Source organism: Paroedura picta, chromosome 1, assembly GCF_049243985.1.
Source record: "Paroedura picta isolate Pp20150507F chromosome 1, Ppicta_v3.0, whole genome shotgun sequence".
In the NCBI taxonomy this organism is placed as follows: domain Eukaryota; kingdom Metazoa; phylum Chordata; class Lepidosauria; order Squamata; family Gekkonidae; genus Paroedura; species Paroedura picta.
In genome coordinates, this window is record NC_135369.1 from 157997908 (window position 1) to 158010830 (window position 12923).

Sequence of the window (12923 nt, forward strand, 5' to 3'; positions counted from 1 at the left end):
CTATGATTCTGTAGCTTCCAAGTCATTAAAATACACCAGTATATTCTTCAAAGTTATTTAAGATCAATGAGCGTTACAGCCATATCATTCAAACAAAATAAGAAATACAGTATAGACAGTTAACTACACAATTCCTTTGAAATCTTCTGCAGACTTGAATTATTCTGCAGACTTTTAAAATATTTATTTAAAAAAACATATATTGTGAGTACATGCATGCACACGCTACACTCACACATCAACATTCACCAAGCTTGATGGCTTAGCATGGTCATATATACTTGCTGTTCTCACAACTATATAATGGAAAAAGCATCTGTAGGCAATGGCCCACATATACTGGTTATAATGGAATTGAATAAAAATGTTTTGAACTGTTTTTAATTGCTTTAAATGTTTGTATTTATTATGTAATTTTAATTGCCCTAAGATGGCTTGCCAGGAGAGGCAGCCATATAAATCTAATAATAAATCAATTAACATGCATACCCTCACTAAGGCCCCAGCTTATACAATTTCTTCCTCTTTTCGCAGTAGTGTTCCATAGAACTGGCCAGCAGCCCATTATTCATTTCCAGACAACATGAACACACAATTCTGATTTCAACACCTTCATAATGGTTAAACTTAACAGACACTGTCAAAGAGAATTTTTTGCTATTAGAATTATTTATTTACTTCGTTTATATTCCTCCTTTCTTCCCAGTTGGGATTCAAAGTGGCTTTCATTGTTCACCTCTTCTCCATTTCATTCTCACAAGAAGCAGAAGAGTTGGTTTTTATAACCCACTTTTCACTGCTCGAAGGAGTCTCAAAGTGGCTTGCAATCTCTTTCCCTTCCTCTTCCCTCAACAGAAATCCTGTGAAGTAAGTGAGGCTGAGAGAGCCCTGATATTACTGCTCAGTCAGAACAGCACTATCAGGACTGTGATAAGCCCAAATTCACCCAGTTGGCTGCATGTGGAGGAGCAAGGAAAGAGGATATTGCAGGGTGACCATTGCAAGTCCTTGTGGGGGTCACAGCTTGTAAAAAAAAACCTAAATTCCGTCATCAAAGTATTCATCAATAAAAATACGCAATCCAGATATTTCTGGTTCTATAAAGCCATTTACTTTCCAAGGAAAAAAAGGGTTTAATTTAAAAAGACCTGAAGTTTATGTGACAGAAGTATTAGATTTTTTTTAATGTGCTGACAAGAATTTACCTACAGGCAGATGTCGACCTCTAGTGTTTACCATTAAAATTTAAGGCTACTAAAACAATTAGTTCATCAGACCCCATGAAAAATGGCAGACTGTAACACTAAAACATTTTACAAATGCTTCTGCACTTGGAAAATTGTACAGCCCACAATGCCTTCATGGATTTCATATGTGAAGTGTTATCAATTTCGGGCCTATTTTAACAGCTCTCTCCAATATGCATGTTCTCATTACAGAGTTATTTATCTATATTAAAGATTTATGCCTTCTACATTCTACCAATAATGTTCAACACATCTTACATACAAAACTAAAACAATACCAGTGTTTTTTTGTTTTTTTTTAAGAGCAAAGCAGGCAGCCTTGATAACAGATAAAAGACATAAAGAGTGCAGTAATTTTGTCAAGGCAAAGCCTGTGAGAGTAGTACAGAAGCCACCTGGTATATTAAAAATAGTAAAGTAGGTGACAAGTGAATATGTTTAGGAAGAGTATTCCATTGTGACATAAAGGAGTACAGTGATAGCAAAGACCCGGTGTCTCCTAGCAACACATGCACTATCCAAAGGTGGGGGTACCTAAGCACAGTCTTCACTTACCATCTCAGTACATAAACATATTCATACAGGAACAGGTAGTCCCTTAGATACCCTAGTCACTGGCTTTTTAGGGCTGTTCACAGATCAAAGCTAGTTTTTAAAAACAGCCTAGAAGTCAGTAGAGATCTTGCAGTACTGGAAAATTATAATCCGTTTAAAGCGGGGGTCGGCAACCCCCAGGCCTCCACCCCTGTAAGCGGTCCCCAGCCTTAAAATGGTTGGGAGCCGCTGGTTTAAAGAATCCACGATAATAAACTAGTCACTGTTCTGAACCAGCTGAAGTTTCTGAATGGTTTTTATAGGCCATCCCATTTGTAACATCATATTAGAATTAACTAACCCAGATGCCCTGATCTGGATGGCCAAGACTAACCTCCACTTGTTACATTTTGGAAAAGCAAGATCGGCCTTGGTTAGTATTTGGACGGGAGACCTCCAAGGAATACCAGCCACTGCATAGAGAAAGGCAGTGGCAAACCACTTGTGAACATCCCTTTCCTTCAGAACTGAATGGGGTCACCAAAAGGCAGTTGTGGTGGCATTTTTCTCCTGGATTCACCTTCTGGATAGGTAGCAACAAGTAGGAATGGAACCACTGAAGCATAATGTTCCCAACTTTAATTCATGAAGATCCAGAAGGATCAATATGGACAACAGGATCAAGACCAAATTTCCTATTATTTCTTTTTATGGTGTAGGTAATTCCAATGAGGGTTTCTTCAGGAGTGGCCTTTAAACCATCTAATTTAAGACAGTTTTTCACTGCCTCCCAACTCTGCTGCATGTCCACCTTAACATCCACACCCAATAAACAACCATACCCCCCATGATCCAACTGATACTCTCAAGCTGCTAACCTCTTTGTAGCCCTAAGGAGATGATCTCCTCTTCCAGTGCTGCCACATGCAAAAGCTGTCCATGCCCCATAATTGCTGTTCCTGGCCAGACCCTGTTGATAGGTCTCTCCTGCAACTTCAGTGCCTGCTCCGCAAGATGTTTCCCTGGATGGCTGGTTCCCAATCTTGTCTTGTTTTCCCGCAACCTGTCCATTGAGCACAAGTGCCACAGGGAATATAATTATTCTACAAGTATTTAAATATATATCTCTCAGAAATGCTTTTTGATAACAGGGACCAAAACTATATACAGTATTCCAAATGATGTCTCACCATACAGCATTACAATATCAGCCATTTTATTTACAATTCCTTTTTGGTGTAGTGGTTAGGAGTGTGGACTTCTAATCTGGCATGCCAGGTTCAATTCTGCACTCCCCCACATGCAACCAGCTGGGTGACCTTAGGCTCGCCACGGCACTGATATAGCTGTTCTGACCGAGCAGTGATATCAGTGCTCTCTCAGCCTCACCCACCCCACAGGGTGTCTGTTGTGGGGAGAGGAAAGGGAAGGCGACTGTAAGCCGCTTTGAGCCTCCTTCGGGTAGGGAAAAGCGGCATATAAGAACCAACTCTTCTTCTTCTTCTTCTTCTAATAATCCTCAGCGTGGAGTATGTCTCTTTTAGCACTGCTGTACACCAAGCTGGAATTTTCACCAAGCTCAGTTCAGTCCTTTCAGACACCATCAGCATATATATGAGGCTAGGAATTTTTCTTCCAATTTGTATTACCTACATATTGCCTAAAATGAGTTCCACTTGCCATGAGGTTGCCCACAAATTATTTATGCATGCCTCCTCAAAGGGTCCCCCCAAAAGAGGCATCTTCCAAACTCAGTAGGCATTTTCCACTCAGTATCTTTACTGATATAATATGTGCTACTCCATGTTACAGAACTGCCTGTCTGAGAACTAAGGGGCCCATTGTTGTTCTTTAAAAGAAAAAAAAACACCTTTCCAAATACCCAGAGAACTCCATCTGTGATTTCTTCTGCAGTATTGGCTTTCACCATCAAGAGAATTTCTTTTGTGATCAGTGAATCTGGATCCCTTGCAGACCACAGCTTGTGTGTGCATATGTGTTTTGCGGGAGGTTGAGAAAGAGGCTTTGGGGGCTTCCTTCACTCTTACCCTTTGTTTCTTTATATTTTCCTGCTGATGCTGCCCATCAGAAAGTAGCTCACTGTGACCTCTTCTGCACGGAGGTCTCACCTAGCTGTTATGCCATGCTGTCGCCTGGTGTTTTGCCTCAGAATAGCTGTCCTGATTTTTTCCCATGAGCCTTCGACCTACTGCCCCCCCCATATGCCCCAGATTTTTCCACCCGCACATGGTAGCCGATAGAAAGGAATGGAAACCTCCCAACATCACTTTTTTCTTCTCAATCATTATCATGTGGGCAAACTTCCTATCACCTTCCAGAACCATTTTGAAACATTTGAGTGCCCCCTCATAAGCCCAAAATCTTTTAAAAAAAACAAACAAGGTTACTGCATTATGATTTTTAAAACTTCAAAAACTACAAAAGCCCCAAAAAACCTTATAATAAGGCTCTCCCTTGGCTTCAGGGAACAGCTTTGATTAGAGCTGTGTTGTGGAGCCGCAGGGAGCATATTTTTTTATTTTTTACAAATTAATGACTGCACCTGCTTTGCTGTCTCCGGAATCCACAGGCAGGGGGAAATAAATGGCGCCATCCTTGTGTGTATATCTATCCTACTACCCAATAAGCTGGCTCCTCCACAGAGTTGGCAGGGAATGACTGGCACAATGAATGGAATCAAGCCGGCACATTTGGAATGAATGAACCAGGCAGCAGGCCAAAACCTTTGGTGAGGTGGAATCATGCTGTGGAGTCAAGGGAGAGTTGCGGGGAGCTCCCATAGCTCTCTCTTGGCTCCACAGTGCCGCTCTAACTGTAGCTACCCTGTAGATCCATGGGGCACATTAAAAAAAAAATTAGAAAGAAATTTAAAATGCTCCCCATGGCTCTCCCACGGCTCCTCAGCTCAACTCTGACCGAAGCCATGCTATGGAGCCATGGGGAGCATTGTTATATATATACTAGAGGCAAAGCCCTTTGTACCCAGGAATACAATGGGCACTAGGATGCACACCTGCATTGTGGCATTCCTGGGAGCTGGCTACATGGCAAAAGTTCCTGCCCAACCTTGGATTATTGAGGCCCCACTTCCAAACCTAAAGGAATATTCCTGACCCAGGAGTCACTAACCTCCAGCTGCAGCCTAGAAATCTTCTGGAATTGGACTATAGAGATCAGTTAACTAGGGGGAAATGGCTGGTTTGGGATGGGGGAACTCTGTGGCAGAAAAGTTCCAGGATGGGAGAGGTTGGGACCTGGAGATTTGCTGGAATTGCAAGTCATTTCCCGGCAACAGAGATCAGTCCTCCTGGAGAAAAGCCCTGGCTTTGAATCCTATGGAGGTGCAGTCATGCCAGGCCCCAGGTGGGAAACAAAGATAAATGTTGAGTGGCAGTAACTGCTAATAACAATAAACATCAAATAATTCATAAACTTGCCACAGTTTTTTCTTTTAAGGAAAATATTTAATAGCAAAATTTGCTTAAGGGACTGAAAATCTTTCAGTCAGTACATTCTTCAGTTCAGTTCATTATTAGTAAATCAAAAACAGTTGTATGTTACAGTAAATGTGCAAACATTGGTTGGCAAGGAAATTACAGAGGGTTTCTCAATTACTGCCTCTATGACAGCCTTTCTCAACTTTTTTTTACCACTGAGCAACCCCTGAAATATTCTTCAGGCTTTGAGAAACCCCAGAAGTGGGATCTCAAAGTCCCAGCTGGAGGCTAGCATCCCCACCACTGGTCAGGGGTGCCAGCCTCCAGGTGGGATCTGGAGAATTTACACAATGAAAGCTCCTCTCCAGACTGCAGAGTTCAGTTCCCCTGGAGGAAAGGGCTGCTTGGGATGGGGATGGAGGGCTGTGCTGCACTCTCCTCTAAACACACACACAAAGCAAGAGAGAGAACCTAGAAGACAAAAGCATTCCTCACTTCTCAAACTGCAAATATTATTAACCAAACAATCACCGCTCCATGGAGGAAATACTGGAGTGTCTCCCTCCTTGGATTGCTCTGAGAAGCCATGAGCCAAAAGGTCCAAATGTCAAGGAAAAGAATCCAATGAGCAAGTCAAAAAAGTCTTACACCATCCTCCTGCAACAGCTTCTTCTGCCTGTGCTTTAGCTACATCTCTTTAGGACAATGGCATAGTGTAGTGGTTAAAAGCGCCGACTTCTAATCTAGCGAGCTGGGTTTGATTCCTCCTCCACATGCAACCAGCTGGGTGACTGAGATGACCACAGCCATGATAAAGCTGTTCTGACCAAGCAGTAATATCAGAGCTCTCTCAGCCTCACCTACCTTGCAGGGTATTTGTTATGAGGAGAGAGAAGGAAAGGTGATGACAAGCCTCTTTGAGACTCCTTTGGGTAGAGAAAAGCAGCATATAAGAACCAACTCTTCTTCTTCTCCTCCTATAGCTTGGTGTAGTGGTCGAGGGCAGCAGCTTCTAATGTGGTGAGCTGGATTTGATACCCTGCTCGTTCACATGCTGGATGACCTTAGGCTAGTCACTGTCCTATTAGAAACTGTTCTCACAGAACCATTTCTCTCAGAGCTTTGTCAGCCTCTCCTACCTCACAAGGTATCTGTTGTGGGGAGAGGAAGAAAAGGCAATTACATGCCACTATGAGACTCCTTTGAGCAGTGAAAAGCAGGGTATAAACCAACTCTTATTTATTTAATTATATTTATATACCACCCTCCCTGGAGGCTCAGGGCGGTTTACATAGAACATATGAACAATACATGAAACAATCTATATTAATAACCATACAATAATATTAATAATAATTAATAGTACAACAATATAATAGTACAAACAGTGCAACAGCGCAACAGGTCCAGAGTGCTCTGGTGGAGTTCTGGGAGGGAGCAGGGGAGCAGGGGCCCTTTAGTCGCTGTTGGTTATGCCTGGTCTCAACCAAATGCCTGGCGGAAGAGCTCCTTTTTGCAGGCCCTGCGGAACTGTTTAAGCTCCGTCAGGGCCCTGATCTCCTCCGGGAGATCATTCCACCAGGTAGGGGCCAGAACAGAGAATGCTCTGGCCCTGGTTGAGGCCAGGCGGACTTCTTTAGGGCCAGGGACCATTAGCCAGTTGGTAGCAGTGGAGCGCAGAGCTCTTTTGGGGGCATAGGCAGGGAGGTGGTCCCTCAGGTTCACTGGGACCTGACTGTGTATGGCCTTGAAGGTAATTACCAAAACCTTTAGTCTGATCTGGAATTCAACTGGCAACCACTGCAGTTGGTGGAGAATGGGCCGGATATGGGACCTCCACGGTGTTGCTGTGAGGATCCTAGCCACTGCGTTTTGGACCAGCTGTAGTTTCTGGGTCAAGACTAAGGGCAGGCCTGCTTAGAGCAAGTTACAGAAATCTAGTCTAGAGGTGACCATCATATGGATCACTGTGGCTAGGTGTTCTGGGGCCAGGTAGGGCGCTAGTAGCTTGGCTTGGCGGAGATGGTAAATTCTGCTGAGAAGGCGCTACTGGGAAGTTGCTACTGGGAAACAGTGTGTCCCCCATCTACATGTCCCCATGGCCTCACGATGCTTCTGTGCCCCCTGTACAATTTCCATGCCATTAGACTCAAATTTGCTTTGTTGTGATGGTCTTGGAAAGACTGCAGCAGGACGAAGGTGGTATCCATGTGGAAAGGGAAAGTCTACGTCTTCCCAGTCCCACCCACATCAGTATTATTTTCCCTACTGCAATTGCCTGTGATGGCTACCCCCAAAGCATTCCTTCCTTTTCAGATTGCAAGCCTCACACAATTTACTCCTGAGTAAACATTCCCAGGGCCTAGGCTTCTTCTGGCTGTCCTGTGTCCCAGAGAGCTGGCAGGGCCCTGCAACTCTCCTTTGGCTCCACAATACAGCTCCTCCTCACTGAAATTTTGGCAGCTGCCTGCTTCATTAATTCTGGGTGTGTCAGCTCAATTTCATTCATTGCGCCAGTCATTTCAATGAAGGCGCCAGCTCGTTGGGCTATAGGGGAGATGGCACCATTTATTTCCCTCCTTCTGTAGATTCTGGAGACACTGAAGCAGGTGCATCATTAATTTTGAAAATAAAAGAAAATGTGCCCCCCGGCTTTCCTGTGGCTCCACAGCACAGCTCTGGGTTGGCAAGGCAGAACCATACTGTGCAGCCAAGGGAGAGCTGCAGGGAGCGTTAAAAAAAACTCAACACTTTTATTGGATTATTACTTAAAAATAAGGGAAAAAACAGGGAGGAAGGAGCGAGACATTGCAGAGACCCATGAGTGCCTACCACCCATCCCAATCCACACAGGGCGGGGTAGGTTGTAGGGAGGATGACAGAAGTCACACTCGGGGGGTGGGTGGGTGGGAGTAAAGCTGGGGAAGGCACAACTGGGGATGGCTCAAGTTTTCTTGCTTCCAAATGGTCCAGCCCCAACTTACACCCCATAGTATCCCACAGCAGAAAATGGGACAGGGATTTCTCCATGTTCCCTTGACATGGGCCAACTGAGGGCACAAATTGGGCCAGCCATGTGGAATAGGGATTTAAAACTGCACACAAACTAATGTTGATTGGGGCGTAATCCGACGTGCAGAAACAGTCTCCAGGTAATATAACTGCAGCAGTCAGTGATATGTAAGTAGTATTCTTCCTAATAGTCTTAAAAATCAAGCCAAAAATGGCACATATAATATATCTTTAAGACTAGAAATACGAGAAAGCAGGTTAAAAGATTTCCTCCAAACCGACTCTTGACCAATATCTACAAAAGTCTGGATTAAGTGAGTTTAGCTTGCCAGAGAGGGAAACCAGTAACTATCTATCAAAGACACTTGACAGCTTAGCCAAATGGTGAAATTAAGACTTGGATTCAGTTTCCTTTCTCAGTTTAATTGAGTATCATATATCTGTTCCACTCTTCCTGGAACATAAATTGGGATCTTATTGCTCTACTTCAGCATATGTGCTCCAGCAGATATTTTAACATTTTTAACAATGTTATTCCTTTTTAATTTAGTCTTTTTTCAGAAATGTTTAAGACACTTTTTAAGCTTCTCACTGTTTTCTGTTGTTTTCTGGTTATGTTTTTGAAAACTGAGTTTAATAATTTTAATGAAGTTTTATGTTTTTATTAGAATCATAGAATCATAGAATCATAGAATTGGAAGGCCATCCAGTCCAACCCCCTGCTCAATGCAGGATCAGCCCTAAGCATCTTAAAGCATCCAAGAAAAGTGTGTATCCAACCTTTGCTTGAAGACTGCCAGTGAGGGGGAGCTCACCACCTCCTTAGACAGCCTATTCCACTGCTGAACTACTTTGACTGCGAAAATTGTTTTCCTGATATCTAGCCTATATTGTTGTACTTGTAGTTTAAACCCATTACTGCGCGTCCTTTCCTCTGCAGCCAACGGAAACTTTTGCATACCAATCTGGACAGGAAATATGTATGTTCTTATAAAATTTATACCCCTCCTTTCTCCCCTCATCAGAATCACAAATGCAGCTGACACATTTAAAGCATACAAAATAAAAATATGTCTGTTTCTGACATGTTTTGGTTTAGTTTTAAAAACCATTACAACTAAATCAAAGCATGTCATTAAAATCAAACCAATACAAGAACATAAAAACAGCAATAAAAACATAGAGCAGGAAGGAGGAATCACTGAGGGAATGGGGGAAAATCCCTTCACCTGCTGGCAGAAGGTAGCAATAGAAGTGGACAGATGAATCTCCCTGAGGAGAGTTCCAGGCCTTTGGTGCCATGACTAAGAAGGCCTTCTCCCTAGTTGCCACCCAGCTAATCTCCAATGGCCAGGGTAATCAAAGAAGGCCCTGTGAAGATGACTGCAGTGGCCAAGTAGATCCATAAGGGAATAGGTGGTCTTTCAAGCATATTGGTCCCAAACAATATAGGGCTTTACATGTCAGCATTAGTCCCTTGAATTGTGCCCAGTAACAGATTGGGAGCCAGTGTAGGTGGCCATGAGTGGAGCAATATGGTCCCTATGACTCACTCCAGTCAATATAATGAGAGCATCATTCTGTTATCATTGAAATTTCTGAGTGCTTTTCAAGGGCAACCCCATGTACAGTGCATTGCAGTAATCTAATAAAGATTTCACCATAGCATCTAAATGTAACCAGCGGCAGATCTTTTCTACCCAGGAATTGCTGACCGATTGAAACTGGTAAAAGGCTCTTCAGGCTACAGCTGCCACCTGCTTATCTAGCAGTAGACCTGGGTCAAACACCACCTCCAAACTACAGACCTGATCCTTCAAAGGCAGTGCAATCTCATCCAGAAAGGGTGACACCCTAAGTCCTGTGTCATACTTTCTGTTTATCAGTAGCAATTTTGCCTTTTGGGATTAAGCTGTAGTTTACTAGCCTGCATCTTGTTCAAAACTGTCTCCTGGCATTGATTCCGGATTTCTACAGCCTTCCTGAGATTGTCTGGAAGCTGTGTCATCTGCATGATGGCAACAACTCAGCCCAAATCTTCAGATCACCTCCCACAGAAATTTCATGTAGACTGCTTCAAGGCATGGTGGGCATAATGGAGCCTTGTGGGATCCCAGGGGCTAAGAGACTGAGCAACAATCCCTTCATACCACACACTGAAAACCACCCACCAGGTAGGACAGGAAGCACTGCAAACAGGGGCTCTGAGTCTTGGCGCAGAAAGGCAATCCAGAAAAATATTATCATCAATGGAACCAAAAGTCACTGAGAGGGACAGAAGAATCAACAGCAGCACAATCCCTCTGCCCATCTTTCTGGCACAGGTCATTCACTGGGGTGACCAAGGCTGTTTCCATTCCATAACTGCTTCATCCAGGAAGGATTGAAGTTCTTTAATTACCACCTGTTAAAAATAATCTTGCTCAGGAATAGAACGCTTGAGACGGTTGATAGTTACTGAAATATCCTGGGCCCAAGGTAGACTTCTTTAGTAGTGGGATGTGGCAAGCACCTCACCATTCAAGCAGGTATCAACTACCTCTCAAATCCATTCAGTCGGTCAATCCCCTGGGAAGATTTCAATAGTTCAAGTCATACAAACCAGAGATAGTCCTAAAAGTTCCAAGAATTCTGCCCATATTCTCAGTGAAATATGAGTGAAATAAAGTGAAATATAGCCCAAACAACTGGCCATATTGGCACCCAGGCACCGTTGGACTTTGTTACTGCTAATGCAGAATTCAAGTTGGTATGGATGTGAAAGGTTATATTGAACAAAAGAAAGATTGAAAGATTATGTTGAACCAAATAGTCACAGTACCCATCCTTCTCCTCCTCCTGCAGACCAGATCCCACAACTACCTGGAGCAACTCTGCTTGCCTACATTGTGCAGATGCACAGGTTCCCTGGTGAGGTGGCATAGAAATTTTCAAAGAAAATAAATTAACATTATCACAGTAGGATGAATCAGCCAATGAAGGAGAAAGCTGTCATATTGAAACACTAGCTCAGAGAGTTTACCTCACTATCTAACTGTTAAGTCAGGACTGAGGGACTCTTTGGCCATTTCCGCATGAGGAAAATATTCCTGGACAGACTTTGCATGTTGCCATGCAAAAGCCCCCTTTATATGACATTGGAAACATTCCGAGGCTATCCAGTAGCCGGGTCGCAATTTGGCCATTTATAACTCGCAATTTCAGGAATCCAGGAAACTAGATTTACCACCCTAAATTGCATGAATCACCGGTGAGCAACCAGGAATAAGACCATATTTAGGGGGGGAGGGGAATGAGCCTCTTGTGGCGCAGAGTGGTAAGGCAGCTGTCTGAAAGCTTTGCCCATGAGGCTGGGAGTTCGATTCCAGCAGGCGGCTCAAGGTTGACTCAGCCTTCCATCCTTCCGAGGTCGGTCAAATGAGTACCCAGCTTGCTGGGGGGTAAACGGTAATGACTGGGGAAGGCACTGGCAAACCACCCCGTATTGAGTCTGCCATGAAAACGCTAGAGGGCGTCACCCCAAGGGTCAGACATGACTCGGTGCTTGCACAGGGGATACCTTTACCTTTACCTTTTTAGGGGGGGAGGGAAAATGTGCAATAGTTTGTTTGTTTGTTTGTTTATGTGATTTATGTCCCACCACTCCCATACAATGGCTTGTGGCAGGTCACAAGGTCCTCATTAAAAATCCCATTAAAACTCCAATTAATACTAATACAATATAAAAATACACAGTGAACAGGTGATAAATAATACAAGCCCTGTGCCCAAGACTAATACCCACTATCAGGTAGGAGAGGGGGCCTAGCTGGCAATGCCCAGGTGCTAACACCAGCCCTGGGAGGGCTTCAGTTATCATGTTCAGTGTCTCAGAAATCAACCCAGACAGAAATAAACTGCAAAAGAACATGGTTATGCATGCAGAAATGGCCTTTGTTTATATGGGAGTTTTTTCTAAATTTGCATTCATGTATATTTTGCATTGTGAGCTGCTTTGTGTCTCATGGTGGGGAAAAACAGGGTGAAACATTTACATTAAAAAAAATAAATACAAGCACATTTATCCTTTCCTAACCAATCTGCAGTCCAGCAAATGCTAGCATGTGTGATACAAGAGAAAATTTTATGGGATCATAACTTTCCGTGTATTTATTTATTTCCATTTTTCCCATTGCTTCTTTCTAGTTAAGAGCTCAAAGCAGTTTACGACAACATATGATCACAGCAATTAAAATAGGTACAAAAATCGCATGGAACCCCCCCCCCCACACACACACAGATATAACCATAGGAATCCCCACAAGTGATGTCAAATATCAATTAGTGTCTGAGTTGTACAGTAAGGTTCCTCCTCTTAATTACTGTTTCTATTTAAAAAGTTATAAAATGTGAGCGATCATACACTAAAAAGGAAGCCTAAGATTCAGGGGAGGAGCTATTGCTCAGTGGTACACTGAAATTTGAGACAGTTGAGACCATATTGCAGGAGACCATATTCCATGGAAATAATGAAATGAAGGGTTCATCTTTATATTACACTGCCATTTGAATGGTGCAACACAAAGTAACTGTAGTAGTAATAGTATTTTATAATACGGTCAAGGACGAGCAAGTCATAAAATTCAACATCAAAGATTTAGCTTACAGTGTTAGAAAAATATAACTAACTCTG

At 43.1% G+C, this 12923-nt stretch overlaps 1 protein-coding gene across 21 annotated transcripts in view; it reads right to left on the reverse strand.

Annotated features, from left to right (window-relative positions):
* MYT1L (myelin transcription factor 1 like) overlaps positions 1-12923 on the reverse strand; it is a 453342-nt gene that overhangs the window by 222555 nt on the left and 217864 nt on the right. The window contains exon 5 of one of the 21 annotated variants that reach the window (XM_077309952.1): positions 2660-2844. The exons of the other annotated variants lie outside the window; for them this stretch is intronic. The gene's annotated coding sequence lies outside the window, so the exon portion shown is untranslated. The remainder of the gene's footprint in view (positions 1-2659; positions 2845-12923) is intronic. 21 annotated transcript variants of the gene reach the window in all.